Source organism: Rhinolophus sinicus, chromosome 14 (genome assembly GCF_057876585.1).
Source record: "Rhinolophus sinicus isolate RSI-liver-muscle chromosome 14, RSI-T2T, whole genome shotgun sequence".
Lineage (NCBI taxonomy): Eukaryota > Metazoa > Chordata > Mammalia > Chiroptera > Rhinolophidae > Rhinolophus > Rhinolophus sinicus.
Window position 1 is genome coordinate 55,412,165 of NC_142514.1, and position 6,935 is coordinate 55,419,099.

Consider the following 6,935-nt stretch of genomic DNA (forward strand, 5'->3'; position numbering starts at 1 on the left):
TGGTAATGAATAGAATAGATGTTGGTAAGGCAACTGCAGTGTTTATCACTCCCGTCTATTAATATTTTGGCAACGGACACTGATAACCAATTAGATCAATTCATACACAGGTCTACGAGTTGAAAAAAGATATATATATATACAGAATTATTATATATGAAAATAATCTATACCTTGCAGAGAATGGAAGCAATCCCTTGCAGATGTGAATGGGCTGCAGATCCCAGGCAGAGAAAATGACCAGACTTCTGTTCTACCCAGCTGCTACTGAGATGTCGACCAACTAAAACAGAAAACATGCCATGCCAATGTTTTTACCACCATAAATGTCAGGAGATACGTTGGATAACTTTTTTAAAAAACATGTATTTTTCGAAAATAAAATATCATCTCGCTCCAGACCAAGCCTACAGGGCCCTAGTTCCCTCTAATCTCTTCCATGCTCAGTCTTCATCCTTGATTTTAGTCCACTGCCCTGCAACTACCTGCTAAAAGTCCTGACTAGAGGGTGACCATTTCAGTCCAAATTCATTGTGACTATCAGAAAGAAGAACACAACAAAACATGTCATAGCCATGGTGGGTGAGAAGTCTTCTTGAAATAAAGCACAGAACGTAAAATATGTTGAGCTTATTAGTAAATGACCTATTACCAGTAGATCAATGTTTCCAGTTCCTAGTGCTGCCTCATCTGTGTCATCAATGGAGTTTATTTAACATCAAACTCTAAGGCTGAATCACCAAGAATAAGATGCCAGAGTTACAGCATTAGGAGAATCACATTCAGTTGTGCCTGCAGTAAGTGCTAACTAAATAACCAAGCAACTGCCTAACTCAATGAATATGGTTGCTCAAAGAAAAATCACCTTCAACTTAAATGGAAATGCTCAAGGACAAGGCAGCGTATCAGCTAGACTTTAAAGGTTGAGGGAGGAAAAGTGAAAAGAATGAGGAAGCCTATTTTGGAAATCCTCATTTTGTTAGATTTGGATTCCTATCTGGACTAGAATCAGAGTTAACATCTCTTAAGATAATTTTGCCTAGCTTTGGAGAAGGAACTGCTGCTGTTAGTTAGGGACCGAGTTAAGCTTCTACTTGATTTCAGTAAATAAGCTTTGACGTAATGGTACTTTTTTTTTTAATGATGTGCAATTTAACAATTGCTCTTATTGTATACTGAACATCAATAGAGGACTAAAATATATTTACAAAATAAGGATTTTCTGTGAAGAATACATAACTTTTAGTTGAAACTCAGTAAGTACATGTGATGATACTCTTAAACAGAGATATAACCTGAAGAAAAATTTCCTTTTGGAGGACTGTCACAACTAAGATTCCAAATCTGGTTTGAGAAAAGCTCTTGAAAATCTATGAACAGTGATATACCATTAAAAGCTAGAAAGATTTCCAATTATAACTTCTCTGATAACCCTCTCTCCCCCCAAAAAAAATAGAGAAACTGGGGCTCAGAAAGTTATGTGACTTTCCCAAGGTCATCACACAGGTAAAAATCTAAGGGGCTAAAACTGAAATACAGATCAGCAGACCAAGTCTAAGAGCTTTCACCAGCATTCTGCCTTTCTAAGAAGGAAGGCGTTGAGGAAAATGGAGAGTATCAAAAATAAAGTGTGTGATAACAGCCAGTAGGAATCAATTGGTCACATAAACAGAGCTGTGATTATGGTGAGGCAAAATGAGATGCAATATCCTCTGAAAGGAAAGCATAATTCAGACTTACTCCAAAAACCATGATTAAACAGAAGAAATTAAAATGCAATGTTTTCTCAAGGCTAAAAGGCATTCAATTAATTCAATCAAATGATTGCTCCTTTCTCTCCTGATATTTTTCATCAGTGTATATTAAAGAAGAAAATTATACTTTAATCTCTAAAAGTATTAGAAACAGTAATTAAATTTAACTTGGCTGTAATTCTTTTAAGTGCTAAAGAAACTTTACATCTACATTTTTTATTCTACATTCCCAACAAAACTTTCCATAAACAAAAACATTTAACTTTTTTTTAAAGAGTCTGCTAAACTATTCCCAATTTGTTTGTATGAAAAACAAACTCAGCCTTGTAGTTTTGGGATAATTCATTCTAAAAGCTAGAAAATGTATGTTGGGAAAAAATAGTAAATGTCGACTTCAGTCATCCATTACTTTAAATGATAGTCTTTGTAGAATTCTCCTCTTCTCTCCCAATCATCTATAAAAGTTTTCAGTGATAAAAATGTAAAATTATTTTGTAGGAGAGAGGGAGAAGGCAAGAGGAATAGAGCTGTTTCAGATTTTAGAATTAAACAAACTTAAAATTTTTTTCTATCTCTACTACGGTGCCCCACCACTACTCTTTCAACAGCTTCTACAACAGACCAAAGGAATAACAGTGATGCAAAACTCAAAATAATTGGGGAGATGTTTTAGGAATAGCATGCTAATGTTGTCCCTTTCCCACGACTGAAAAAGTACAGAAAGTATGGTTATCTCAGGAGCTACACAGCCTTCTGGGGATTCACTTTTGTTCCACAAAAATGATAGCATTTAAAATTTTTAAAAACATCTAGAATATATTGTGGTGAGATAATCTGATACTTTAACAATTGAAAACCCAAGGAGTAGATCAAAATCATAACAGAATTGCAGGGATGAACTAGTTGTATTTTTGCCAGTGTCCTTAATGAATTGCGAATTTTCTGAGAGCAAGAACCACTTATGTCTTACTCTTCTTTGTATCCCCAGCACCTGGTACACTGTAGGTGCTTGAGGAATTGAATTCACAAAGATGTATATAGTTTTCTTTCAGTAATCACTGACAATCATTTTGAGACCATCTCCCTTTTGTACTTATGTAACTGCAAAATGTTTTTTGAAGAAAATATGTCTAATTATTCTTCTAATCCCAGGTTTTACGTGAGTAAAACTGTTAACTAAGCATGTGTAGGAAAAGGCATTATACCTTAAAGAGGCACACGGAAAATTGGTACAGAACTCCAGATTGATTAAGTCAGGTTTGTTTTTTCATCCATTAAATAGTCTAAGCAGATTAATTGGAACCAGACATAAGAAGATTCATAATGTTTGCTTTTTTGTAACATCAGTTATTGAAAAAGAAATTTGTAAGGTTACATTTCAGCACATCTGAATTAACAGTTTAAGGAAAATACAGATCTTGATAAATAATTTTTTAGAAGTATATGTAGGCAGAATGTTGAGACTGATCCCCTTTCTATAACCAAATTTATCACACAGTAACAAAGTATTGAATTCCAATGTCTTGCATAAATAATCAATTACCCATATTACCATGGATACATTTTATTTCGAAATTAAATACACCAAAACAAAGATTTGTTTTCCTAAAGAAACAAATAGAAAAAGACTATACACCCCTAATCAGTTATATAATGGACACACCTATAATCAGAGCATCTGCAATAAAAGCAGTCTGTCTGTCCAGGTAACAACTCAAAGAATGTGACACCCTGTTTTTGGCAGATCTCAAAGGAAACTTCTTTGTCAAAGAATACTGATTTCCAGGAATGAACGACAGAAGAATACTAACTCAAGTGTCAAGGCTTATATTTCTGGGCTTGTAACTAAAATATCATGCAAAATTATCACTTTTAAGGTTTGACACTGGGGTACACAGATTGCATGTAAACAAAACAGTCAGTGTAGCAACAGGGGTGTTGTGTGTCAGAAAAGATATCTGAAAACATACAGCCAGTGTTCACTTTTTCAAGCCAATTCTAATCCTGTAGTTATGCCACTATTAGATATATATGCTTTGACCTCAAATATAGATACTTAAACCTTTTTTTGAATTGTCACAAATAGCTCTACTTTTAAAGAGCTCAGAAGTAGTAAACATCACTTGTTACCTTTTGATAATACAGTGAAAAACTTTTATGAATGACCGCAAGATAAAAAAAAAAAAATACCACATTAGGTTCAATGATTAAGTTCATCTGTTTGTGTTACATTTAATATTTATTTGATAGTCACATTACAATGTTATTCTACGTTATTATTTTTAAACCAGTTGTTACACCCCTGGGTATAATGTCAAAAATACAAATTCCTAAGTTTAATATATATAATAAAGAATACATAAATCATCAGAACTATAAATTCCCAATAGTCATGTCCAAATTCTTGTGTGTGATGTGGGGGGAGGTTTTGAGCACGTGTGTGTGTGTGTGTGTGTGTGTGTGTGTATGTGTGTAGCAGTTGTTTATTTGGGTGATTATTTGATTCTAATTTAACAGTTTTGTTTCCAAATATTTTTCTTTTTCAACATCTTTACTATTTTAATATGGTCTCTCCTATCCAACATTTAGCTAATCTGCTGTTGACCTGGGCAAATGTGTTTCTGATGTCTGTCAGCAAGTATAAAAGCATAATTTCATTAAAGTGTATTATATATGCTCAGGACTGAGAGAACATTATAAAATGAAGAAGTTTGGCTAAAGTTCAACTGGGCATCAAATAGCACTGGCAAGAATTTTCTTAAACAGATGGTGTAAAATCTTGCTAACAAAATAGTGTGTGCTTAACACAGGAACAATATCAGAAACAGATGTGCTGCAAATGACCACAGTACCAAACAGAAACAATAAACATGGGATATACATTAAAAATGATGCCCTTGCCAACTGAAAAAAGAAAAGCAAAAGAAAAAGACTGAACAAATACATTTCCTTGTCAAATAAGAAACGCTACTGATATTTTTCCAAACTAAAGTTGGTATCCAACTATTTTCATTTTGGCTTCCCCTTATGCATTGGTATTAAACCTCTATCAGGGTGGCCAAACTTAAAACTATAATCTTTATGTACATTAAAAAACTAATCATATAAGAAGAAAATAAGTCCTATTTATCATTTGGAACTGAAAATACTCCTATCAGCCCAGAAAAATCAATCTCTCTCTCTCTCTCTCTAACACACACACAAACACCTTTTAGAAGAGCTGTATACAAGTGCCTGGTCAGTTACAAGTATTTGCCCAAGCATCACATAACAACAGTAAAAGTACCAGGGGCCACATGGCTACCTATGGCTGGCACAGAAACTAAGGCCAAGTAGAAGAAACTCTTAAAGACCTGGAGAGGCAGGCCCTCACTAGGCTCCAGCCCTGCCTCAACTGAGCACAGGTCAGGCCCGAGGCCCTAGGACCTGCCTCTCCTGGGCCGCGGGCTGCCTGCATAGACTCGGCGCCTGAAGGAAGCCAGTCATTCGGCACCGGAAGGGGGCCTCGGGTCCCTATGCCCCCGCCCCAGCCTCCATTCCCGACTCAAGCACCCCGAGCCTGTCCTCGTCACTAAACAGCTCAGCCACAGGTTGTTCCGGCCTAGTCAGGCTTTGCCCATCGCCTTCTTTGTGGTTGGCTTGGGTTTTGGTTTTCCCTCTTCTTTTAACAGCTTTCTGTGAGGTACCAGGATGTGCACTCTGGGGCTTTTGAAGGGTTGAGCAAGATTTACCTACCTATTTACCGGAGATATGGTTGAGGGGATGAAGGGCATGGGCCCTGGGTCTCCTTCAGACGCTTACTCTCAGTTAAGAAAAGTCTTAGCATCCTCTGGGAGCCAGATCTGATTCCAGCAGACGAATGTTTCGCATTTGAAACCCAAGCCTCCCCTCTAAGGTCGCCCACGTAAAAGGGCGCGAGGATGGCTGTGGTCAAACCCACCTGGGCGATGGGCCTGACTCAGGGCCTGGCCTGGGGTAGACATCCGGGCGCTCAGAGCCGCGGCCACCCTCCTTCCACCTTCTCCCCGAGTTTGGACTAGTGATGTGGGGGTTCACACAGGGTCTCTCGCCTGCTTTCGGGCCAGAGCACGTTTCCGGGCCGTCGGACCTCGTCTCCCGCCCCGCGCGGCGCGCACGCGCCTGGGCGCCTCCCCGAGGTGCACCGCGCGCGTTGCGGACGTTCCCGGCCTGCCCCGGGGCCGCCGCAGCCGGGATCAAGACCAAAGCGTCTGCAGAACCAGGACCTGAACGCCGCGAGGGCTGCGGGGCTCCCGGGCGGTTCTCGGGAGGTCGCCTCCAAAAGCAGGCGCCGTCCGAGCCAGCCCAGGCCTCCGCAGGCCGGGAAGGGTCTCAGCCCGCACAGGAGGCCGCCTTTTGGCCTCCGCCCAGGGCTGGGGGTTACCAAGGAAATGCAACAATATTTATGACCAGCGGGAGATGAGAAAATGTTCGCCCAGCACGCGATCTACCTCCCTCCCCTAGCAGCTTCCCATCCCTCTAGCCCGTGGTTCCCGCGGCCTCCGCATGTGCGTCTGAGTCCTACGTAATTGACAGCGCAGTCAGGTCCCTCCAGCCTCGCCTGCACCCACCCCCTTTCTGCCGCCACCGCTACCCCGCCCGCAGCTCCTAGAAGAATTCCCGCTTCTTGAGACTGAGGAGAAAAGGAGGAGCCATACGTCCAACCAGACGTGGGGGTGGGGAGGGGGTCCCTTCATACCCTGCAAGGCTCACAAAACATCCTGTATATATAGCACAATGGTTAAGACCTCGGAATGGGTTTGCATCCAGACTTTGCCACTAATGTGCGTGAGAACTCGGGCCTCCTCTCTGAGTTTTAGGTTCCCCATCTGTGACTTGGACAGAACGATATTTTAGCTCACAGGTGATTGTAAGGAATATATATGACAACATGTGAAATCTGGGCGATGCTAAATGATAAATGGTATTTTTTATTAAAGGATAGCTACATTCATCTCAAAATGCAGTCTTCTTCAGAAAAAAAAAAGGCATCCTCCTTTGTAGGAGAGCAGTGTAAATAATCGGAAATTATGGCTTAGTTTACTATTTTTTCCACCCTGATCTTTAAAAGACATGTATATGTGTTTAGTGCAAGAGGTTTTCCCCACAATATCCCTAAAATTAATTATTGAAGCAGGGCAGAAGTATTCTGAAAGGAAGGGG

At 40.0% G+C, this 6,935-nt stretch overlaps 1 long non-coding RNA gene across 4 annotated transcripts in view; it reads right to left on the reverse strand.

The window, feature by feature from the left end:
• LOC141572381 (uncharacterized) overlaps positions 1-6,023 on the reverse strand; it is an 89,585-nt gene extending 83,562 nt beyond the window's left edge. For 2 of the 4 annotated variants that reach the window (XR_016018647.1, XR_016018646.1), the window contains exons 1-2: positions 5,695-6,023; positions 174-283 (exon numbers count right to left, since the gene is read on the reverse strand). This is a non-coding gene — a long non-coding RNA (uncharacterized LOC141572381). Of the gene's footprint in view, positions 1-173; positions 284-5,489 lie in introns of all 4 variants that reach the window. The other 2 variants (XR_016018648.1, XR_016018649.1) reach the window with 1 other exon arrangement.
• Positions 6,024-6,935: the final 912 nt, after the last annotated feature.